We start from the raw sequence: 26294 nt of genomic DNA on the forward strand, positions 1-26294 counted from the left end.
TTTCTTATGTTCCTGGTGACATTGTGTGGTTGTGGACCCCTCTACGCAAGCGTGGTCTGTGTCAGAAACTGCTATCCCACTACACTGGACCGTTTGTTGTGTTGGAGTGCATTAATGACGTTAATTACGTTATATCGCGACTAACTGCTAGTGGTCGACGGTCACGCCAGTCTCAGGTGGTGCATGTAGCCCGCCTCAAGCGATTCCATCCCAGGCGGTCTGTTTAACTCGCCCGACGGGCTTCGTCTGCGAGGAGGGAAATGTAACGTGCTTCCATAGAACCTCGACGGAAGAAGCAGAAGATGAAGGACGAGCAGAGAAAAAGGAAGAGAAAGAGCTGAAGGACGCTGGTAGGCTTCCTGCTTCCATCCTGCTCCGACCGATCCCCTCTGTGAATAACCCCCCGTGCGTGCTAAGCACGTAACAATATTATTTGCAGGTGCCATGTGAGCGAAATTATGTACAGTGTACATGTGCCGCAGAAAAGTGATGATTGGTGTTAACACTCATGATATGCCCTGATCGCCTGGTCGCCTTATATTAGAGAAACGAAGCACGAAGGAACATCTGAAGAGTAGACAAGAATGCGAGGCGACATGGTTCAAAAAACAATCTAAGGGCGATTAGGATTCTCTCTAATGCAAAATTTTAGCGCAGCTCTGTCGGTGTGGCAAGCTCTGTGCCTCAGACTTTGCTAGGTCGTCGACGCGTCTGGCGACGACTTTTCTTCTATAGTTGTATTAGTTTATGAAGAGGTCGATGCCCAGTGAGAAGCCCGAGAGTGTGTTATAATCTAAGCAAAGGTGTGGTCTGCTTTGGCGACTGATTTTTGTTGTCCTTTGGCCAGCGAAGCTTATCTCGACGGGGCACCGCATGTTCGAAGCGCAGTGGAGGAGGTCTTTATGTTTATCTATTTACCGTTTTATTCGGTTACACCGACGGCGACGGCGTGGCTCAACCCTCGTAAGAGCTTCTTGGAGCGCAGCTCCAAAAAAGCTTCAGAAACGTTTGCGCAAAGAAAAAATCGCGGGATGGTTACGTGTTCGAACTGCGATTAATCGATACTAAGCTGACTTCTGATCATAATACGAGGTCTGTTAGAAAAGTATCCGACTTTATTTTTTTCTGCAAACACCTGATGGATATGAGACAAGCGCGCTTGCATCAGGCGACCTTGAACCTTCATGCGCATGCATGAATTTTTTCCCGCCTGCCGATAGCGTCAGTCGCTGGGAAGCAGCGTTTGAGTGAGGCAGTGTGCAGTGCTCTTGTCGGTTTTTTATTGTAAGGAAAATGGCGGAGTGACAGGAGCAGCGCTACTGCAACAAATTTTGCCATAAACTTGGCGACAGCCGAGTGGAAACCATTCGAAATATTCAGACGGCTTTCGGTGAAGATGCTATGAGCAGCACACAGTTTAAGCAGTGTTACAATTGTTTTAAAGATGGCCGCACATCGGTGGAGAACGAGCCACGCTCCAATCGGCCATCAACATGCCAAAATGACCAGGTCATTGCCGAACTGAACGCTATGGTGATGCGGGACTGTCGCGTGACTATTTGAGAAATTGAGGAAGAGGTAGACATGAGCAATTTCTCCGCACATTCCATTATCACCGAAGATTTGGCCATGGAGAGAGTTGCGGCGAAATTCGTGCCGAAGCTGCTCACGGTGGAGCAAAAGCAGCTTCGTGTTGAAGTCTCACAGGACATGCTGGATTCCGCAAACAGTGACCCCGACTTCATCAACATCATATTCACTAGTGACGAGCCTTGGGTGTACAGGTACGACCCGGAAACCAGATCCCAGTCGTCAGAGTGGAAGCATTCCACGTCACCAAGACTTAAGAAGGCCCGCCAATTGCGCAGCAATGTGAAAGTGATGCTGACTGCTTTCTTGGACACCATCTGTGTGGCAGACCACGAGTACGCACTCCACAGGGTCAAACAATGACCAAAGAGTACTACAGGGATGTCCTCCGTTGCCTACGTGATGCTGTGCGGCGCAAGAACCAGGAGCTGAGGTCAACAGGAAATTGGCGCACCCATCGCGCCAATGCTCCTGCACATTCCTCGCACTCGAATCAGATTTTTTGGTGAAAAACCAGACTCCTGTAGTTCAACAGACTCCTTACTGTACTGATATGGCCCCTGCGATTTTTGGCTGGTTCCCAAAATCAAAAGGCCATTAAAATGAGCGCGATTTCAGAAAAGGAAGAACATTATGGCTGCAGCGACAGCTGAGCTAAACTCCATTCATAAAGGGCCTTTTCGGAATACTTCCCACAATGGCAGCACCGCTGGGAGAAGTGTGTGGAGTCCCAAGTAGACTACTTTAAAGATGACTAGGTTTGCAACGCTCCAGTTATGCAAGTTTTTTTTCAACGGCCAAAGGTCGGATACTTTTCTAACAGACGTCGTATGATGCGTCTATAACTGAATAAACTTGCTACAGTACCTCCTCCAACCACAAGGACACCGCAGCTTGACCTTGTGGTTTGAGAATCTACGTCGAATGAAAAGGTAGGGCACTTGCTTGTGAGGGCGCATTGTTACGCGCGGGGGCTTTTGTTGTGGGATAGTGGGCGCCGACGCCAACGGCGCTAGTCAGAGGGTCGAGTTCAGTAAAAAAAGAAAAAAAGCATGCTTTGGCTTAGCACTGCCGCTCTACAAAGGCCTCTTGATGAAAGATCTCCTACGCCAAAACGCCGCGCACCAGTGGACCTTCCTCCGGAACCGAATCTCCATTGGCTTTGTGAAAATTCAGTAAAACTGCACTATGGAGACATCAGTGTATAAGCTGTCCGTTGTTTGGCAGCGCTAGCTCCTTGAGAAGGAGCATATATTCAGTTTTTTCGGAAGGGAACAAGCTCTGCCACAGGGTTGCATATTCCTGGTGGTCAAGCCGCGGAGATATATTTCCCCAAGATCTCCTTTCCTCCTCTTCTGGTTCTTTCTGCAGCTGCCAACGACGGCGGCAACTTGTTGTTATTGTTTGGTTTGTTTTGGTTTATTTGGGTTTAACGTCCCAAAGCGACTGAGACTATGAGAGACGCCGTAGTGAAGGGCTCCGGAAATTTCGACCACCTGGGGTTCTTTAACGTGCACAGACATCGCACAGCACACGGGCCTCTAGAATTTCGCCTTCAAGAAATTCAGCCGCCGCGGCCGGGATCGAACCCGCGTCTTCCGGGCCAGCAGCCGAGCGCCGTAACCACTAAGCCACCGAGGCGGGGTCTTGTTATTGTGGGTATTGTCTTGCATTTTTGCCCTTGGCTTCATTATTTGGTTCTGTGCGCGGCTTTTCTTCCGCGCTGGCTGCGTTTTTTCGTCTGGCCCTTCATGCTGTGGGATGAAATAAATCCGGTCCGTTTTGATTCATCGCGCCCATTCACCTTCGAATTGCTTCCAAAGGGCTTAATTTCAATTAACGTGGGGTTGATGAGTGGTCTGAATTTGTGTCAATTCGATTTAACTTTGTTTCTGCTGCTTTTCTATTGTGTGCCGCACTCTTTCTTCGTTAGTGGACATGCCTACTAGGTTCGTACAGGATAGGGACAATGAGTTTGAAGCAGCAAACCCGCATGCGGCTGCGCTCGAAGCGAGTTTCAAGACCTGTTAAGACCTAAAATTCTTCATGCCACAATTTACTTCACGATATTTTGCAGTGGCATGGATGTACGGTAGGAAAGAAAATTAAAATGAAGGCGAAGAAAAGATGTAGGCTGAAACGCGTTCTTGCGTAAAAGGCTCCAGACTTTTGTTAATGTCAGGTGTCCATTTTCTCCCGTTTTTCTACGGTCTTCTTTTGAGTTTTGCAGTGTTTCTACCCTCCAAATTTGATCGAATCGAAATGCTGCAAGGTGTAGGCGATTAAGGTATGCCGTGGCGTCCCACTATGTTGTACCGTTTTCCCTGCAATGCCTTGGTTCTGCTCTTGGCAGACTCTTCAAGTTCTTCCTCCTTTGCATGCCTTGTCCTAATTCGCACTTGTGGTGGTGGTTAAGTGATGAATACGGGATGGGTTATGTGCGGCGACAGCTCTTAATGGGCCTAGTGAGTGCTGGTGCGGCCGCTCCCATCTCGAAACCCAGAGAACATGCCTTCAGCAGCTATAAACATAGCTTTAAGATTGAGCAGTATTGTATGTTTGAGCGGCTCCTTTGAAATAATAAAAACACTCGACTCACTCATTGTTCTACATTACCTTTTTCACTAATTCTCTAAGTGGCACATAATTGACATGAAAACTAGTGATTAACCCGGAAGTGAGCACATAGATAAGTGGACCACAGATGAATAACTAATGAACAGGAACTGCCATTGCCTCCTAACCACTTTCAGATTCCCACTAGCACTAGTGGGCTTCAGTTGACATCTAACACGAAAGTTTAGCGAAAAATATTTTAGGCAGATGCAGGGGCACCGCAGCTTCCAGACTACATATATTTCCCCTCTCTCATAACAAGAAACTCACAATAATATATCTATTTCTGGCCTTCGGTTCAGAGAGATATGTTTTAATGTTTAGGCTATATTTCTGATTGCCGACATAATCCTTCCATCGAACATGCGATTTCAAGCCGAATGTAACGCAACCAAAATTGCAATAGGAGGGCCGACTTTGCCTGCTTCAAGCACGGGACGTAAAACGAATGTAGCACCAGAGTCGTTTTTCCGGCCGCCTAAGAGACAAAAACAAGGGGATAGGGTTTTAATGCAGTTAAACCGGGTAGCCGTGAGAAAACGTCCGTTTAGCCTGATTGGCTCATGCTTGTGCCATGCTGGGTCGTCGGAACGTCTGGCGATGATACAGTTTAAGCTGATCTTATCTGTTCGCACCGCAGATGGAAGTTGATGAAGACGTCGACGTGCACACAGCCTGAGAGTGTGTTGGAGAATAGCGGCGTGATCGGCTGCGAATGTGGCAGAGTGCTCTCGTGGGTTCGAATCACAGTCGCACCAATGTTTTTATTATTTATTCATTCAGAATCAGGGTGTAGGCTTCAGCAATGGCCCGGTTTTGGCAGCTTTGGTCCTGAAGTAAAGCTTTTCCTCTAAACATGGATGTGCACAAGGAACTAACTCGCAGAATACTCGAGTTGCGAAACAGTTTCAAGACAAGGGTACCTCGGAACTGGCTTTCATGGGCCCCATGATTCTCGAAACACCTGACCGCCGTCTAGACTGAACAAGTAATGGCATTTGGAGCCACCACCGCCGCACATTAGTTTCAAATGTGTCCTCTTTCTGATTAGAGCCTGCGAAAAGAGTCTCCGATAAGACTGATGCGGAGATAAGCAAGGTGTTAAATTCAGTTTTATTCAATATCTTGATGATGTTGCGTGCGCCGAAAAAAAGCGAAAAAAAGACTTGACACAGGTCGACGGACCCTACACTGACTTGCAGCAGCATCAGAACGGCATAGAGCATATGGCCTGCATTCATTACAGTATCACTGTGTTCCATGAATATGGAAATAAATGGCATCTGAGCACACAGGAAAAATACAAATCAGAAGCACATATCTCCGTGACATGAAGTGCCGACGGTACCTAAGGGTACATCAGTTTTTATGCCGTATTTAATGAGCCCGGAAGAGTGTAAAAAACATTTGGCGACTACAATTCGTTCGGATTTTGCAGCACGTGTCTTGTGAAACCAGTACGCGCGGAGTGATTCAGTTCTTAACTTTTAAGTACGTCAGGTGCACCATAAATGGGTTATTTTGTCTAATACTTGTTTTACACCGTAATAATAATATAGATTCAAAGACTTGGGGAAGAGGGCTGACACCGAGCGATGAAAGAATCCCTTCTTTGTGTTCAAATCTTGATGCATTCCCAATATTCCGGAAAATTTTCTTCTGAGGTAAAAGTAACCGTTAAATATTAATAAAGTGCTTTGTGCCCCGGACCAAAATACAATAGTTAACAACACAAGAAAACAGTGCGCTGTGCAGCACCTGATTAATATGCTTTAGAAAAAAAGGCATTGCAGTCGAGACGAACACGATACCAACAACCTGAGACAACTTGTCCCCGACCTTTGCAACGCGTTCATCCCATTATAAATTTTCATTAAAAGCACTCCTAGGCGTTTGACCTTAGGAACCATTTGAATAAATGACGAACAAATTTTTACACAAATCTGTGAGACAGCAGGATCCTTATTAAGAGGCCTAAAAAGTACAGTTTTACTTTTTTCATTGTTTAAAATCAGTGAATTCGACTCATTCGTGAAGTTGGTGCAAATGTAGCTTGCTGTTCAAGATCTCACACATTTGGTGTTTGGAAGAATAGAGTGATGTCATCGGCATAAACAAAAAAAGTTGGAAGTTTACTTTACTTATCCAGACTATGTCGTTGACTTACACCCGCTTCGTCGACCGTGCGATGTTACGCATGGAAAATTTAAAATTCTGGTCGTTGTCAATGAGCGCCGTATGGTTGCCAGCAACGGCGAGTATTTTCGTTCCTCGTTCTTACGGTGACCTTACAGACTAAGCTGACCATTCATGGCAGTGTTTAAACTAGCCGTCGACTTACTCTCAGTGCCGTCGAAATGTTTCACGGGAGCGTGTGCCTTCGAAGTCGGCCCAAATTGCGGATGGTGAGTATGCCTGCCGAGCTTAAATGAAACTAAATAAATGGCTTCATGCCCTGCGCATATTATCGCGATTTTCACTTCATGAAGTATCGAATTCATGCCTCATGCGCAACGTTGCAAGAGCGTCATGCGAGGTAACGTCTTTTTCACTGCGCCACCGCAGTTCCGATATGTGATGCGCACTGCCAGTGCACATTATAATTATTAGAGCTCGCCCTCTAGCTGGTTAATCTGCACGACTTTGGTTCTTTAGCTTCCGGAAGTCCTCTATGGCGCATTAATCAATGTGCTAATAGAGTGCGGTAGACCTCTGTATGCCTAAAATGCAATTATGAAGGGCAGATAGCCATTCCATTAACTCCTATTTTCTTTGGAACAGGCGTGACATTCTGACAAATACAAATATTATATCTCACGGCGCATACAAAAAGTACCTAGCAACATATAAAACACATATAAGCAAGAAAATGCTTCTCGTTTTGCAGAGGTCAAAATCGAGACCTTATTCAGACGTAGGCTACTTGCAAGGGCACGTCCGGCAATTTTTTGTCCGCACTGACTTAATGGTTAAAGGAAGAAAGAGCGCGACAAAACACGGACACACGAAGAAATGACACACACACGAGTGTGTGCGTGTTTCGTCGCGCTGTTTCTTCCTTTAAATGCTTTACCAACTAGCCCGAAACCTTGTTCTTCTTAATGGTTAATTTATGAAGGCTTTCTCATCGCAGTACGTGGCATCACTTTTTAGGGTACGTAAACAATAAATTCATACTCTTAAATTTTGAATCGAAATCGAAACTTCCGCGCAGGGCCCGGAGAGCTGCTTAGTGTAACTTCAGTGCTGACGAGGCAGGTTGGCAAGCAAGCCGCATCACGCTCGCAGTCACCCTGCCAAAAAGCGAATCATAATGAGGGTACCATGTTAGAGGGACGATAGAAAATCAGCCATTCTTCCTCGATGTAATCAGGCAGTAACAGCGACCATTGAACAATTAGTTGTAGCGTAAGCAATTCCCATTTGCCGACGACCCACCGCGACGACACTGGCTCGACTTTTAGACGTTTAGAAAAGGCAGCACGTCGAAACAACCAAGCTCTCTATTGAATTCCGGATTGTAAGGCGGTCCAAAACAATATATTAATAAATTTTATCTGCCCTTAGCGATGAACTTGCGCCGAATGCCTGGCATATCTAAGGGACCAAAGGCTATGCTGTCGGGAGACCGCCGCTGTGCACAATCTGCTGCCGGGGATCGCTTGCATGCATCTGTCACCAACGGCTCTTCCGAATGTCGCACCTTGGCCGCGAGATGGTTTGCATAAGCCGACGCCAGTTGCTGTTTTGCAAGTGCAGTTACCTGGAACAACCTGATGCGAACAACTATGTACGCGCCCAGCCATGAGAGTAAAATACTTCCGTATGAAGCATATTCGCCAGAATTATTCTTGGAGCACTCCACCTTCTGTAAGACGTTGATGCAAGTGGCATATTTTGTCAACCAACGATGCTGCGATTACGATGGCCATGAAACATTACTGCTGTTTTCTTGATAGTACACATTCCTTTCTTGCGTCCCTATCGACTCAAACACCTCAATTACCTTTTACTGTTTTGGTTGCGGTTGGGTTCATGCAGTGATTTTAGGAAGACGGGTTTAATCAACTAAAACAAGATACATTCTGATCTACTGACCTCTGCTTGCTTTCTCTTCATTGCTGCCCTTCGGCATATCGGTGGTTCAGCAGGCGTCGCGTGCTGCACAGCATCGAACTCAAACGAATGGCTGCTGCTCGAAAAACCGAGTTCCTCCATAAGGACCACTTCGTCTTGGCAGCAGTCCCGCATGATATGTTCCGAGCGCACACATGTTCACGAACTCGTGCACCAGTTGAGGCAGCGGATAGCATGAATCTATTTGTCGCGTACCTTCTGGTAGTTGGCAAATGTGTGGTAAATCACTGTATTCTTTTTCGTTGAGTGATGGGCACATATAGCAAGACAGCACCCGCTACCATCCAAAGCAAAGATATCAATGCACTAAGCTCGAGCTTAAATTACAAAGTAATTAAATGATGCTAGTCGAAAGCAGGCCGCCTCCGTATGTGCTTTGATGGGTTCCGAGTAACGCCGCTTTTCCGGAGCATCAGTACAAGGCGTTAAGTCTACAAGCGAACTCACATTATGTTGACAGATCTGTGCCTGCTTCAGTCTTCTCGGTAAGAAGCCATGCCGAGTCGGCTCGCAGAATTTTTGCCGTCGTCTGCTCCATGCTAACTGCCAACCAGTGACGTCACCGTTGGCTGCAAGAAAAGTGCTGGAAAGAGAGAGTCGCGAGTGTGGGAGAGCATCTTTAAACTTTCTTTCTGGGAAAAATAAAGCGTTCCTAGCTGTGCTGTTTGTGACTCCAATCTTGACACCGAGAACTCCTGAGACAAATTTCATTTACGTCTGTGACCATCGAGAAATTGTCGCAGCTGCCCTTTAAACGCTTAATTTAGATCGGCAAACGGCAGTTTAAACGTTGGCTACAGAATGACTTGCACGAAGAAGAGAACACCATTGTTGAAGGTGCCTAATTTTAATCCAATATGCGGGACGTCCAGTTTATGAAGCCACTTTAATGCTGATTTAAGAACTTTGTACACCTCAGAAACTCCGGCTTTAGTGTTCTTTTTATAATCAGTTTTTTTTTTGTGAAAAACATTGAAAAAGGTCTACTGCACTAACTAAAGAAGAAAACACGCTACACCAGCACCGACTAATCATTTCATTCATTATCAAACCAAGCAGAAATAACGAAAAGCGAAATGATGTTGTTGAGTATTAGGAACTAAAGCAATGTGTTCAGAAGTATATGTCACTGCCGGCAACCAGGATATCTCAAGGAACATCCCAGAAATCTCTTCACGCTAAGCAGCTGTACGGTGCACATGGGCACACCAGCTCTCGTCCGCTCTGCAGTTTAGAGAAGTGCAAATTATGACATGTGAAGTAAAAAAAAAACAATCGGATAGAAAGCGAACCATGTGACGAAAGCACTGCATGAAGGGAGCGATTGAAACGGCGATTGTGTACGCCCCTATTTTTAGGCTTTTAGGCTAGCATTCGAGTCATCGACGAAATGAAGCTGATTTTCACGGCAAAAAATGCCGGCTGCTACAGAAGTACAATTAATATATTGCACGGACCGAATGAGAGTTCTTGCAATTACGCTTTGCCCTCAAAAAATTTCAGGGGATGCTTAAGTTACACCTTAAGCGCATGACGCGATAGAGTGATGTTTTAATTCCCATGTATGAGAAAGGTCATTCTCTGCTTGACATTAACAGATCCCTGGAAATCCTCAAACTGATCCTGTCGTAGTGATGCAGCGTTTAAGCGACCGCACTGCCCTGCGGTGACAGGTTCACCAATCGGCGGGCCTTGCGCTTCCCAGGTTTGTCTTCCCGACCCACAAATCATTATTACCGCGACAGCGTTCCAAGTTCTGTAGTCCAGAAAATCCGGCGCAGGAGATGTCGGGGTCGGTGGTGCCGTTGTGAGCCAAAAATCACGACCATGACTCTGGCAGCTCGTGCCTAGAAAGCGAATTCGGAGGCGGCTGAGCCACCTAGCTCACGTGGCATTGCAGCGTGATCGAAACCTGGCCATCGGATAGTGAGCAAACTGGCCACCATGGTATGGCAAGAAAATAATGATTGGTCACTGGGCAAGAGTACCCTGGATTGCACAAGGCTCACCGCTGGGCGCAACTGCCATCGCAGAGCAGGTGGGCTTCGCTTAACCGTTATACCACAGCGTCGGGAGAGGAATGAGGACTCCCAAAGATCCATGAATGTAGAGAATGGCTTTCGGCATATATGGGAATTAACCCATTACGAATGACCTTCAAGGCGAAGCATAAGTGTCCCTCTCCTGCCCTATCCCTAAAACAGGTAAGGCCATGAATACGCACAACGTGAGGCCCATATCACTGACCTCATGTGCGGGCAAGCTTATGGAGACGATGGTACGGGATCGCCTCTCTCCATACCTGGAGAGTAAGGGCTTCTTTGCAGTCACCATGTTCGGGTTTCGCCCCCACATGTCTGCACAGGACGTCCTTCTCCTGCTGCACAAGGATGTAATACGACCCACAACTATGCAACACAATGACAAAGCCATCCTCGCCGTTGATCTGAAAGGGGCTTTCGACAATGTTAAACACGGAAGCATCCTGGCCAACTTGAGCTCTACCGATTGTGGGGCTAGGACCAACGTGTATGTAATAGATTTCTTGACTAATCGCCAGGCCTTTCTTCGGATTGAGGGCGAGGAATACGGCCCTTATATGATGGAAACACGGGGTACCCCTCAGGGAGCAGTGTTATCACCGTTCCTGTTCAACGTTGCTATGATGCGCCTCACAAGCCAATTGGCCCGGGTGGAAGGCATTCAACTCGCGTTATATGCAAATGATATTACAATTTGGATCACTCAGGGGAGCCTTGGGGACATGGAGGACCGCCTTCAGCAGGCTGCTTCCATAGTCGATGCGTATGCTATTGACTGTGGGCTCCAATGCGCTCCAGCGAAATCAGAGCTTCTGCATGTCAGAGCGAACCCAAAGGATGGGACAGCAATACACATCTCTCTGTCAGGAGGTCCTATTAGAAGGTGGCGGAGCTCCGTATTCTGGGCCTTTTCATTCACCACAGACTCAGACCGGACTCCACTATTGCGAAACTCAAGACAGTAGGCGAACAGGTAGGGCGCATGATCCGCCGCGTTTCCAACAAGCGGGGCGGTCTGCGGGGCAGGGACGCGCTTCGGCTCGTCTATGCCTTCGTGACTAGCCGGATCCTTTACGCCAGGCCATATCTCCGCACAACTAAGCAAGACGAGGCGCGAATAGACGCCATCATCTGCAAGGCAACTAAGCGAGCCCTGGATCTCCCCGTGGCTACCTCTAATGCCAAACTCAAGGCATTGGGGGTACTAAACTCCTACCAGGAGCTGCGGGAGGCCCACCTCGTGAACCAATACAAGCGGCTCACGCAGACGGCTGCTGGGCGCCGCCTACTAAACCGCTTACACATCCAACACGAATGCACTCCAGAGGAGGCGGAGCGTATCCCAGTACTGTGGCGCCATATGCTCTGGGTCTCCCCGCTCCCCCGTAACATGGACACCGACATGCACAAAAACAGACGGCAAGCGCGGGCTCGGGCTCTTGAGAGACGACACGGCTCCCGACCCGGTGTATATTATGTAGACGTAGCAGGGCCATCGCCCACGGGATTTTACTCGGCCGCTGCCGTTCACCAGGAAATGCACGTTGATTGACTCTCCTTTCGAGCCCCGAATTCAATGCGAGCCAAGGAAGTAGCGATAGCGCTTGCTGCCGCCCACGCCAATTCGAGAATAATCATCACGGACTACCGAAAAGCATGTAATCATTACTTGGCAGGGGAGATCTCCCTCTTAGCTGCTTGTATTTTACGACGGACTGCCACTAATCCAACACCCAAAAGAATCATTTTGGCTCCTGGCCACCAGGGCTTACAAGGTAATGAGGCCGCTGATGCGGCTGCCCGAGCGCTTACTCCCCGGGCTCCTCATCCCAGCTCTTCTGGCTCGTAGACTAACCAGCCGCTGCTGCGATTCAGGGAAATATTAACACATTATAGCGACAACCGCCGCCTTTTCCCGGCCCCTGCAAAAGGGCTGAGTAAGACGGAGGAGCGAACTTTAAGGCGCCTGCAGACAGGTACTCTGCTCTGTCCTGCAATCATAAAACATTACGATCCTAACACGGATGGGCGATGCCCACACTGTGGGGAGACCTGTGATATCTTCCACATGGTGTGGCCATGTACTCAAAATCCCCACCTCCCCCCTTTCCCTACCCCTTCCAGAGAGGCATGGGAGACTGCCCTCCTCAAATGCTCCTCGCTTCAGTCCCAAAGGGCTCTAGTGAAACGGGCAAGAGACGGAGCCTCGTCATGCGGTGTCCCGGACTAGGGACGCCGACCATGTAGCGGGGCCACTCTGTGGCTCCCAAACTCTATTTCACAAAATAAAAGTTTTCACCACCACCACCTGCCCTATTTCAGCCGCCTCACTCGTGTTTCATCGCTAGTCTGTTCTTGTGGTTCAGGACTTTTTTATCTCTGGTGAGTGCCAATTATAAAATTCTCGGTACAGTTAAGTCAGCATACGTGGGGCAATGCGAAAGCATGCGTTTGGAGGGCAGAAAGGTTCAGTAACTCTCAGATCTCGGCATCTCGGTGGACGCCTCAACCACGCCTTAAACTTTTTTGACCCATTGTGTGACCCACAATTCAGCACTTTTTGTGACCCATATTAAGGCCCAAGCCTTTAATGCCTCATGCTGTCGTTAGCAATCCGTGTCGGCAGCCGTGTCTGCGTCCGTGTCGGCGGCCGTGTGGACAGCCGTGTCGGCAGGTGTGTGTGCGTGTTGATGGGTGTCCACCGAGATATGAGACAGTTACTGCGTAATTTCGTTTCCTCAAATACAATTATCAGTTTCTTCATTGCGGCCCCTCTTTCTTCTTTCACTGCCACTTCCTCCGTTCCTGTACGGTGCGGTTAAGCTGTCCACCGAGATGACTGAGAATTACAGCGCCATTTCCTTTCCTCACAAAGCGTTGCGTTCGAAGGGCAAGGCATCGCGCCGAACGGATGGTGGCGTTCCGTGGACTCCCTGGCAGCGCTACAACAGGCTTTCACGTTCCACTCCTAAAGACGAAGCTTACGTGCCTTTAATTAGCAGTCAATTAGTGTTGAGTATTTAATCAGTAATTAGTTATTAATTAGTAATTTGTCATTACTTCGTCATCAACTGTGTGCGACGTCATCCAGTGGTGACGTCGCCAGCGCCACATAGGCAAAGTGGTGCGGAAAAGGCTTTCGCCTCTACGCACTTTAGACAGTCAAAGTACCCCCTTAATTTTTTAGGCATTTTTTGAGAACCATTTTTTGACCCATGTCTCAGTACTTTTTGTTACCCCTTTTGTGGCCCGTGACTCAAAACTATATGTGACCAATCCTGTGGCCCATGACTCAGCACTTTATGTGAAGAAATTTGTGACCCAAGCTTCAGCACATCTTTTTGACCCTGTTTGGGACCCATGATTCAAACTTTTTGTGACACAATTTGTGACCCATGACTCACCACTTTTCGTGGCCATTACTCACCACTTTTTATGATCATGTAAGTGAGTGATGGGTCATGACATAAGACTCATGTCTCATATGACCATGACACTTTGGTGATACACCATTTGTGTGGACTATTACCAATCAGTTATCGCTTATCGATCAATTATCATTTATCAAACAATTATCAAGTACCAATTGCTTATCAATGATCGATCAGTTATCCCTTATCGGTCGCTTATCTATTATCGGTCACGTACCACTTATCGATCAATTCATCAGCATCATCATCATCAGCCTGACTACGCCCACTACAGGGCAAAGGCCTCTCCAATGTCTCTCCAACTAACCCTGTCCTTCGCTTGTCGCGGCCAACGCATTCCCGCATATTTCTTAATCTCATATGCCCACCAGCCGCCGTGGTGGCTCAGTGGCTATGGTGCTCGGCTGCTGGCCCGAAAGACGCGGGTTCGATCCCGGCCGCGGCGGCTGAATTTCTTTGGAGGAGAAATTCGAGGCCCGTGTACTGTGCGATGTCAGTGCACGTTAAAGAACCCCAGGTGGTCGAAATTTCCGGAGCCCTCCACTACGGCGTCTCTCATAGCCTTAGTCGCTTTGGGACGTTAAACCCCATAAACCAACCAATCATATGCCCACCTAACTTTCTGCCGCCCACTGCTACGCTTACCTTCTCTTAGTATCCGCTCCGTTACCCTTCAGGGCCAGCGGTTATCTTGCCTTCGCATTACTTGCTCTGCCCAACCCACTTGTTCCTCTTGATTTCAACTAGGACGCCATTAACCCGCGTTTTTTCTCACTCACTCCGCCCGCTTCCTATCTCTTAACGTTACACAAATCATTTTCTTTCCATTGCTCTCGGCGTTGTCCTTAACTTTAGCTGAAAGCTCTTTGTTAGCATCCACGTTTCTGCCCCATAGGTGAGTACCGGTAAGTTCTTAAACATCTTAAACAACTACCAAAGGGCATGATTTCTTGTGAAACAGCGCAACGGCACAAGGCCAAAGAAAAGAAGGGACGATACACAGCGCTGACTAACAACAGAATGCTACCGTAACATTTTTGTACCAAAGGACCACTAGTCCCTATCGAAAAATCTCGTATATATGTGTCATATGTGTCTGGTTCATACGAGATTATGGAATATATGTCTTAAGTGTTATACGAGTCATATGCAGCATACGAATCATACGCAGCATACGTGTCATACGCAGCATATGAAGCGTACGTGGATACGTGGCATATGGGGTATACGTGGATACGAGACATATGAGGCATACGTATACGTGTCATACGCAGAATATGAAGTACACGCGGATATGTGACATATGGGGTATATGCCGATACGCGACATACGAGGAAATGTGGCATTCGAGGAAACGGCATTGCTGGAAATGTTGCATATGTTGCATAAGAGAATGTGGGACACATGAAAATGCCACGTGATGCTGTATACACCTATCTTCCATTAATTTAAAGCGCTTTATCCAGAACACGCTGATAGTTTATAGGTCTAAAGACATGTGAAAATAGTAGGGTGCCATGCCGACTAACAGGCAAGGTAAGAAATTCATTTGCACCACTTTATTTCAGGTCTCGCAGCATGTCTGCCAGATATCTGTTGAGTTTTTTTTTCGCCGGGCTTCTGCATCCCGGTTTCCAGTTTCAGCAGATCCGCCCATTTTCTCGAGGTATGCATCAAATGCATCTGAAATAATAATAATTCTATTAATTTCAGTTTTGGAAACAGTGAATGTATACAGTAAAAGCTCACTGATTCGACCCAAGCCGTTAATTCAGATATCCGGCTAATTCTAACTGCCTGCTCGGTCCCAGCCAATGCTTTTAGAATAAACTATAAATAATACGGTTTATGTAGGCTGCACTAGAATAAAATACATAAATTTTTTTCAGTTACTTCAAAGGAATCAGTAGGAAACTTACAGCCAACAGCCTGCAGCTTCTTGGGGCTTAGAGCCGGCTTCTCCACAGCCGCTCCGGTTTTGAGGTAGCGGCGGCAGGGAGCGCCGGTAACGCTCCTGCCGCGAAGCGCCGGCACGCCCCACAACAGTTTTGCCAGCTCTTTGCAGAAGAGCGAATCCTTGTTGCGCCCCAGTAGCCACTGCCATCTCGCTGCATCAATGAAGAACCCATTGCCAATGTGAACCTGCAATAAAAAAAAGAGGTTCGTTTTAGTGGCTAGCAATATGACACACTAGCTCTCATGACAGGAAAAAGCTGTAGCAGTGGGCTAGTGCAATGTGCGCTTCTTAGCTGCAACAAGCAACCAAACTAGTGCACTGTTGGCCCTCGCGCTGCAATATCTTAAGTATAACATGTTGATTTATAGGGTGCTGAGAGGATAGCATTATGCTAATCTTGGGACTGGCCTCCAGCACGCAAAAGAAACTGTGGACAGAAAGTAAATGAACACAACAGTACAGTGTTATACCCATTCACATGACACTCCTCTAAGGCTTTTTCCAGCAAAGGCATCTATTTTCATCAAAGGAGTGAAAGCTCAAAGCAGCAGCAACACAGCTACATGGTGCAACCAAAGGGTGAAACATTCATTGAGGTTTAGCACCCTTTGCTCGGCATGAGGTGGCTGAAGTTGGTGTTTTATGGTGTACTCTATTCATTCCTCAAGCTCAGATAATTTTTTGTCCTTTCTACAATCTTGTGTTGTTATTGCTTCCTTAAAAGAACTGCAACAGCTACTCTCATAAGCACCAGCAAATTTTATTCCATTTCATAGCCCCTTTAAATATTAATCCACAACTGCCCCTTCCGGAACAAGAAGGCCTTGGCCAGCAATGCTTTAGGTTAGCCAACAGCAGTTGTCACCATCACTTGTGGACAACAAATTAGGCCATTTCAATGAAAATCGATTCTTTTAAGGCTTCAAAGACTGGCTTGCTCGCTTCAGGGGATGGCACAATCTGACTTTCAAGAGTGCTTATAGGGAAGGAGCTTACACTGATGAAGCGATCTTCTAGTTTATGAATGGGCCAACACGACCGTGGAGACTACTGCCAACTGCTTCTGACAGAATAGTTTTAAGCAACCTGACTGCTGTGCAGCAGAACTGCCAACTGAAACAGCTGACGCACCTACAGAGGAAGACGACAATAGTTTTCCTTGCCTTATACCATGCGGCACACTTATTACGTGGCCATCGATGACAGTGTCATGGTCACCGGTCAGCTATAACCGCAGACAAAATAGTTGCAGAAGTTCTGGGCGCTGACAACACTTCAGAAGACAAAGGCTGTGATGAGCGGCTACAACCATTGCGGTGCACGCCTAAAGAACCCATGGAAGTTTTGTCCATGCTGGAGGACTTTTACGGATAAGGTCCTCAAAGTATGCATGCCACGGAGCATCTGGCAGCACCTGCGGCTATTGTAGCCACTCATATTTCAGCCAAAAAGCAGACAATCATTACACAGTTTTCCACTAAATAAGGCTATGTCATGCTTAAGCAAATTTCATGTTTGTTGTTGATTAGATATTTCAACATTCCGATAATCCAAGAATTTTTTCATGTTCCTGTCAGGGTCTAATTAAGAGATTTTGCTGTATTCATCATCATCAGCCTGACTACGCCCACTGCACGGCAAAGGCCTCTGCCATGTCTCTCCAATTAACCCTGTCCTTCGCCAGGCGCGGCCACGATATTCCCGCAAATTTCTTAACCTCATCCGCCCGCCTAATTTTCTGCTGCCCCCTGCTACGTTTGCCTTCTCTTGGAATCCACTCCGTTACCCTTAAGGACCAGCGGTTATCTTGCCTTCGCATTACATGCCCTGCCCAAGCCCACTTCTTCTTCTTGATTTTCACTAGGATGTCATTAACCCGCGTTTGTTCCCTCACCCACTCTGCCCTCTTCAAATCTCTTAACCTTACACCTATCATTTTTTCTTTCCATAGCTCGCTGCGTTGTCCTTAACTTACTCACTTTCAAATTAGCTCACCGCTCATCTGTACCTCAGGGGCCGCGGTGGCGCAGTGGTTATGGTGCTCGGCAGCTGACCCGAAAGACACCTCTTCGATCCCGGTCGCGGAGGTCGAATTTTGATGGAGACAAAATTCTAGAGGCACGTGTACTGTGCGATGTCAGTGCAAGCTAAGAGCCCCAGGTGGTCAAAATTTCCGAAGCCCTTCATTATGGCGTCCGTTATAGCTGCAGTCACTCTGGTACGTTAAACCCCCATAAACCATCACAAAAACCCAACCACCAATTTATGTCTAGTTCATATTAATGCTTCAGTATTATTTATCAAAGCTTGCAAGCCGCCGGACCCACCGCAGCAGCAATATGTTAGGCATATCGCACTGAGCTAGAATGAACAACAGTGTACAGTTAGAGCATATACGGCGCGGCTAACTGTGTGCCCTTTCCTTCTAAAAGCTAGTACTTGCCAGTGCAAGCCTGCATGTATGCCAATATTGTTATATTTACTCACCATAAAAGTCATCTGCCTAATAGAACTAATCACAGTTTATACTGAATTCACTGGCTAGTGAGAGATCAATACAAATAGCACTCCTGCACTGTATTGAAAATCTTCAAAGGAAGTTTATTTAAGGTGTTCAATGCAGCTGCCTTGGACTTTCAGGTAGCTTTGAACTGACTGATAACATATCTGAGCGTAAACTTCATGAAATGATAACTGCATTAGAGCACATCCTTGTACCTCGGTTGCTTTGTCTCACTGGTACAGCTGGAGAAATTCCTGGCTTTCCACCTGAATAGCAACAATGGAGTCTTACCTTCCCATTCAAGTTTACGAGCAAAGGCGGCAGATTTTCACGAGTGTCCTCGACTTGAACAGCAGCTGGGCTCTCCTGCAGATGTAGCAAAGAAACAGTGATGTTTATACCCCCGTGAATCATGTCTACACTGCATATTACCAAAGTTAACTGTGGACTTTCAAGTAGCTTTGAACTCGTCGATAACGTCTCTGAGCGTAAACTTCATGAAATGATACTGCATTAGAGCACATCCTTGTACCTTGGTTGCTCTGTCTCAGTGGTACAGCTGCAGAAATTCCTGGCTCTTTATCTGAACCGCAACAATGGAGTCTTACCTTCCCATTCAAATCTGGGTTTCCAGGAACGTCCTGGGCTTCAGCTGGGCTTTCCTGCAGATGTAGCAAAGGAACAGTGATGTTTATACTCCCGTGAATCATGTATACACAGCTTAGTACCAAAGTTAACTGTGGACTTTCAGGTAGCTTTCAACTGATTGATAACATCTCTGACCGTAAACTTCATGAAATGATAACAACTGCATTAGAGCACATCCTTGTACTTTGGTTGCTTTGTCTCACTGGTACATCTGCAGAAATTCCGGGCTCTTTATCTGAACTGCAACAATGGAGTCTTACCTTCCCATTCAAGTCTGGGTTTCCAGGAACGTCCTGGACTTCAGCTGGGCTCTCCTGCAGACGTAGCAAAGGAACAGTGTTGTTTATACCCCCCTGAATCATGTATACACTGCTTATTACCAAAGTTAACTGTGATGAAAAAAACATGCAGGACACAGTAATATGCGAAACATTTTGCTACCTTGCAAATTAAGTTCATGATTACGCTTTAAGGTGCTTTAAGGGGGCACGAGGGTCTTAAAACTGACCTTTTTATTTACGGTTCAAATCTAATTAAATTTTGCACATAGATGCATTTTTCTCTTCTGATTCCAAAAATGTAGTCATAATTGAGCGGCCGATCTTAGATCAAAAGTTATCTTAAATTCTAGAGTGTAATTAGGTAATTTCTTACACAGCTTTAATGAACTTTCTCATTGCATTTTGTTCTTCTAGAGGCCCGTGTACTGTGCCATGTCAGTGCACATTAAAGAACCCCAGGTGGTCGAAATTTCCGGAGCCCTTCACTACGTCGTCTCTCATAGCCTGAGTCGCTTTGGGGCGTTAACCCTATAAACCATAAACCAAAACTATCACCCATTTTTATATTTGGCGCCACTCTTCGTTTTCAAATTCGGCGGCACGCTTCTGGCCCAGTGACGATATCGACGTCCGCATTATTTCGACTTTTTTTACATTTTTGGCTCTAATTAAATAAACATCCTATTGACATGGCATTTTCCCGCACCATCCTCACATCATCCTCTTTCGATTACACCCACTCGTCTTGAGCTACCTCTTTTGAGAGCGATACAATCGCTGCCGACACGTTTTGATGACACACTTTGCAAGCACGACCCCGACGGCTTAGAGTAATAATGGTTTGGTTTGTTTTATGGGGTTTAACGTCCCAAAGCGCCTCAGGCTATGAGAGACGCCGTAGTGAAGGGCTCCGGAAATTTCGACGAACTGGGTTTCTTTAACGTGCACTGACATCGCACAGTACACGGCCCTCTAGAATTTCTCCTCCAAAGAAATTCCGCCCCCGCGGCCGGGATCGAACCCGCGTCCTTTGGGTGAGCAGCCGAGCACCATAACCACAGAGCCATTATACTTTCGGCATATCAACGTGGCGATTGCTACTTTTGTGTTTTGTTAGGTTTCGTTTCCCATCAGTACGTATTTTTTTTCTCCAATAAAGTTTCACAGGGGAGTTGGCGCTTGTTTCGGTGTTCTCTCTTCGTCCGTTTGTCTTTTTACGCGCCTTATAAATCATGATGAAGAAACTCAACTCCAGTTTAAGTGGTCCCGTATTCTCGTCGAGCTCGATTTCTGCTAAACTATTCACGTTCCGGTTGATCACGCTGTCTTAAACGTGAATGTTAGCCTTCAACACGTGTGGCTGTCCTCCTAGCAAAGCAATCTCTGAGCGTAAACAACCGACCTCACAGAGCTTATCTTGGCACCATTGTTCCGCAGATGGATCGCATCCAGTAAGCGATTCTCTAACTTCTGCATTACACTGGGTTGCAGCTCTAACAGGCCAGTACTCTTGTCGGTCATCCTCTTGTTTGCTTAACTCGATACGTTATTGCAATGCTCTGCCACAGTACCCATTGTGTTCTTAAACGGTGTCCCCTGCGTCAACATAGCGCTGGCTCTTGGCGAAAATCGTAACTCGGCTGTAACAAAATGATTTCAGTACTGGCCACGTCCTTCGGCAATAGTGCTATAGTGGTGATATAGCTCCACAATTCAATCTTGCTACAATACACTTGCCTATCTGAGATGACCAATATAACGCCATGAAAATCATTCCATGGGGAGGTCCTCATTCATGCACACACATATCATATACAGCTTGTAGAAAACAATATCTTACAACGAGATATAACGGCGCTTGAACGAGCCACACTTGGCATTTCGCCCTAAGTATGCCGATTAGTTACACTTTTTAACCGATTTGATGTAAGAAATTCAAATATCCGACGGAGCAGCTTAGTCTGCTCCGTCGAGCACCGCACAAAAGAAGGCAAAACTTTATATTCTTCTAGCGCAGTCTCCATGGAGCCGTTCTCGCCAACATTTGTGAGCTTCGGCTCAAGGCTAAACGCTGATGGTGGCTTTTTTAGAGCAGGCAGTAAATATAGTCATGCGCTGTATCATTCTACGGTAATAAAATTGTGTTTAGCCGTCGAAATGGTATATCTCGTCTAGGTTGGTTTGTTTATGGGGTTTAACATCCCAAATCCACTCAGGCTATGAGGAACGCCGTAGTGAAGGGCTCCGGAAATTTCGACCCCCTGGGGTTCTTTAACGTGCACTGACATCGCATTGTACGCGGGCCTCTAGAATTTCGCCTCCATCGAAATTCCACCGCCGCGGCTGGGATCGAAGCCGCATCTTTGGGTCAGCAGCCGAGCACCATAACCACTGAGCCACCGCGGCGGCTTATATCTCGTCTAGAGTGAGGTGCATATTGTCTTTATTGTGATATAGACACATTGCGCAAAATCTTCATTGTTTCACGAGACAACAATCATATGCTGCTCGTGTATACAGCTGTGTAGGGCAGCTTGTGGACTTTGCGCACGTATGCCAACCTGCCCATGTTCGAGCCTTGGTCAGGTTTTCATCGTTGCTATATGCCTCCAGTGTAGCGGAGGTCTCATTCACAATTATATCTGCGTGGCTCGAAACTATAGCTCAGCCTGAACATCATCGGCATTTATTTTGTGAACTGCATGTTAAATTACCAGTGCTGCACTACCTTAGCATTTATTTTCTACGTGTGATAAAGTTCAAGTTGTGGCTAGATTTCAATGGCTGCAATAATATATATGTGCATTAAAGTTGCAAGCAGCCATTTTTTCGCATTATGCAAAATTGATAGTAGTATTACTTGGAAAAGAATACATTAGTTTCATGACGTGGTAGGCTCCGTGAAAATGTAATGGCTGTTTTAAAATGTGGTAAATGGTAAGCAAATAGTCAGAAGCGGCATGATCAACTTGTCCATAGTGACAGTAACGTGTCGTCCATATACATACGCAATATGTTATTTTCCATCCGCTGCACGGCTACAAAACCAGCCCCTTGCTTGTTTATTTTTAACAAAAACGCACCTTTTTAATGGTCGCCACAGCCGGCGACGCACCGTGCTGTTATTTGGTGACGCACTGCGACACCAATAGAGAACTATGCCGCGGAGGTGGAACTGCTGTTATTCTACTCCACTGCCAATACTAACCCCCGACAACGCACTGAGGTGTGAGCAAAGCGTGACGTCACTTAAACAAGGCAAGAAGCGTGCCGGGAGAATTTTTTCGGCTCTCCCATCACGGCCTTGTCACCCAGGCAAAGAAATGCCAGGAGTAGTCAGACGCTTTTTCTTAGGAAGATAATGCACGTCCACCCAGATATGCTTGTAGTTGGCGTCGTGAATGCGACGAAAACCTCTTTTATCCCCTCACTAGAATAAGTGGCCCAGAAAACTGCAGTATAGGTTGATTATAAAAGCAAGGCGCTTTTGGGCGAGTATGTTTTTTTTTTGCGTTTGCAGGACAGAACACGTGAAAGAACGGAGAACAAAACGAGGCAGGACGTCCTGCTTGTTGCTGTTTTCCGTTCATTCTCCTACTCCTTGTTCTTCTGCTTCGTTCATTCTTCCGCTGTGACCTGCAAACATGGACCACACAAGGGGCGAGCAAGCTGTGTCGAAAACGATAAGGTCGTGCTCATATACGAGGACATGCTCCTTGGAGCAGTCAACGGAGCAGCAAAAGACGTGCCTTTCTCTTCAGATATCCTATGTCACGGCCTGCGAGGCTCACAGCCAATATGTGGGCCGAAAAAAGTGCCGAAATATATCATTTTTTGTGCACTGGGGCACACTTTAAGTGGTTTTGTCATTCCGAAGGTGAAGTACGCCGTTATCTGAAAAAGATATGAGAGCCGCTGACAATGACAAGAGGGCGAGTTTTCAGCGCTCCATAGGCCTTGAAATAATTAACACAATTATGACTCCCCGCATTACTGCCACAGGCACTGAACAGACACAAATAGCCTCAGAATACAGTATGGGTTACCAAACGAATACGCGGCTAAACGCTGCTTCGTGGCGCAGCTTCGCGCCTCTGGTTGAGAATTCGTTCCGCAGCTGGGCATCATCCGAAGGTTTGTGCTTGGCTACCAGGATACAGTCCACGTGCCCCTTGTGGGCAGCTATGTTCATATGCATGTGGTGGCTTTTATGAACATATTTCCATATTTTGCTGGGAACCACACACTGCTTCTTTCCGAACATAAAAAAGGGGTCAGAAAGGTGCACCACTCCCTATTTACGTTTTTTTTACATCATTGATTGCCTCATATATTCTGTCGTACGAAGAGCCTGTAGATCTGGAACCTCGCCATAAGCCAACGCCTCCTTATCCTTCCTGACAATGAAAACCCTCTCGCTACTGAGCGTAGTGTCTGCGGGCACTCCTGTGATAAATCGCTCATTGCAGGTAGCCGCAACTAATTTCCTCTACGAAACTCCTTCAAACCGAGCGCTGAGATAGGCTCCACAAACCTATCGGAGCACTCAACTTCCGTCATCTTATTTGAAGATGATCATTGCGCAAAGCAGCGGAAACCATACATTGGGCACGTTATGGGTGTTGCAGACATGTCTTGGCATTGATGACCCGAGCCGTCCTCTTCATAATGAGCGTTGCTACAGCTGCACAGCTGAAGCACAAAACCTGGCATGCGCGCTCCGATTCTGTCGCAGAAGATGTGATGGCTCGCAAACATTTTATACATGTTGTGGTATACTCGGTAATATTGTTATAAACCTATTCGGCCTCTTCTCATTGTCCTTTTTTTTCAAGGGTCGAGTTTCATAAGTACGCAATAAAAACAATAAGCTGTGGAAAAAGAGGAGTTCAAAAGGTGCAGGATCATTAGAGATCGTACAAATATTTGCTATTTTTTTCTCCGTTGTTCCATTATATAAGAGCAAGATTAGGAAATACTCTCTCGAACTATGCTTTAGAAAACATCGTGTCTAGACAGACTAGTGGGCCTGCATGTTTTATGGCTCGTAGTTCAGCAGAGTACACTATGAACGACGTCAACATAGCCTTAAATTACACTTTATTTACAATGCATGTGCTGTCGTGCAAAGCTGATTAGTGTTAAATGGTATCTCATGGCGCAGTTATCGACACATTTTAGGATTGAATTACCAAAGAAAGCGTTTCAATGGTTTAAATGACAAAATAGTGAATGACGGCGCAGCTCATGAAGGAAGGGTTCAGTTCTTTCATAGCTACAGCGCGAAACACCGAACAAGAGACGACGACAGAATACAGTGTACAGAACAGCGAGACGTTAAATAAAAAAATAAGTGATGGGAACAAATTTCTATGCGAATGGCAGAGTTACATGGCTTGGCTTTATGAAAAGAAATATTTGATACGCCCACGAAAGCAGTGGCACGGAGTTAGCTCTTTCGCCCCGGGTGCGGGATTACTGGTAGACTGGAATTCTTAGCAATGGTGTGCTTCGCTCGTAGGTTGAAGGCGCATTTTTACCAGGGGGTGTCTGATTTGTAGATGCCGACGCCTACAGCGCAAAACTCGGGAAAGACCTTCGAGCAGTTGTGGCTGTTTAAAAGTAATTTTCGAGCCTTTCACCTATCTATATAATGAACTGGCTATGCGAGACATTCGAGGCTGTTGATGCCTTTAGCTTACGTTATTGGCGAGGCTCGTCACAAACAGCTTAGCCGTGGAGAGAAAAACGGTGAATGAATAGCTCCTGCAACCTCCTTTTTTAGGGAATAATTTTTCGGGAGCCAGCCTATTTCGCACCTAGGCCCGCTGTTGCCTGAGTAATTTTCTTCGCAGTCATTAGTTAACACCACCTGCCATGCTTGAGCGCCCGAAGTTTCATGCCAACGAACCTGGACTGGTAGCATGCCTTTCAGCCTTTAGGTCATGGGATTAGTGCGGTACGGTGCCGTCGTGTCCCTGCAGCCAGTGAGATTTCTCATCCATGGTGATGTCACTGATGGCGTCACCTCGCACCAGCCATTCAGAGAATTCGTTGAAAGGAGACATCGCACGACGCTGCACTCCGCCACACTTTTTCTCCGTTCACGCTTCTAACACTATGGCATTAAAAAGTTCAGAACTGTTTGACAAAATAGCCGAGTGAACTAACATTAGCTCATGACCAGACACATACCAGAGTGGATACGACAGAACGAATGTCTTGACTACGCGCTCACCGGGATGGTGGTGTTGTGGTTAGTACATCCACCACGCAAAGAGGTCTATATTGTGCGGTGCTATATGCTGACTAGGAGGTTCTTGGCTCGCAGGTAAGCGGTGCATTTCTGCAGGAGGATGCCAGGCGTTGGCTTGCTGGTGCAGAAGCCAGCTGTACAAGTCATAAGATGTAGATAAGACAAGGAAAAGGTCTATAAAAGAAACCAAGGGGATAATTTAGCACTTACAATGGTCCTTTCCGAGTCGCAGTTTAAACACTGGTTTGTTTGTTCGTGTCTTATGCGCTCAAGAAAACTGACAAAGCTGCTATCGCGGATTCTTTAAAAGATAGTCCGTCTGAATCCATTATGAGCAGGTATTAAAGTGAGGAGAGTTGGTGGCATGGTGTAGAGGTGCGTTGAGCTATAAGCCGGAAAAAGACTCGTGACAAACTGCCAAATTGCTGTCCCTCTCTCATGATCTCGTTTTCTGAGTAACCTCACCAAAGTGCGATAAACTCTTTGTATAATTCTCAGCAACATTTTAATCCTCAGCAACGGGAAAAAAAAGAACCCGAGTACGTGTTCTTTCCGTCCCTGTTTGCGTTCAGCAAATTTTTCCTTTAAATGATTGGGCGGAGTTCGAGTACTGTGGTAGGTTTCATGGATCCTGTCACAGAACTGGATTCGTAGAAGCTACCTTCGGAGCGATTTTAGCAGACGGGTGCATGGGACAAAATGCTTTTGTGTTATCAGCGAAGATAAGCGGGACTTAGGTAACGTCGACGTCCCCGCCCATCAGGTAGGCTGCCTTGTGCAACCCATGATGCGGACAAACGTTCACTGGGAATGCATTACCGTCTTTGCCCCAT

The 26294-nt window shown here is 46.6% G+C and overlaps 1 pseudogene; it reads right to left on the reverse strand.

Moving 5' to 3' along the window:
• Positions 1-15375: 15375 nt before the first annotated feature.
• Positions 15376-25273, reverse strand: LOC149334387 (BEN domain-containing protein 5-like; annotated as a pseudogene).
• Positions 25274-26294: the final 1021 nt, after the last annotated feature.

Source organism: Amblyomma mixtum, chromosome 8 (genome assembly GCF_055824585.1).
Source record: "Amblyomma mixtum isolate Tamu chromosome 8, ASM5582458v1, whole genome shotgun sequence".
NCBI classification, from domain to species: Eukaryota; Metazoa; Arthropoda; class Arachnida; order Ixodida; family Ixodidae; genus Amblyomma; species Amblyomma mixtum.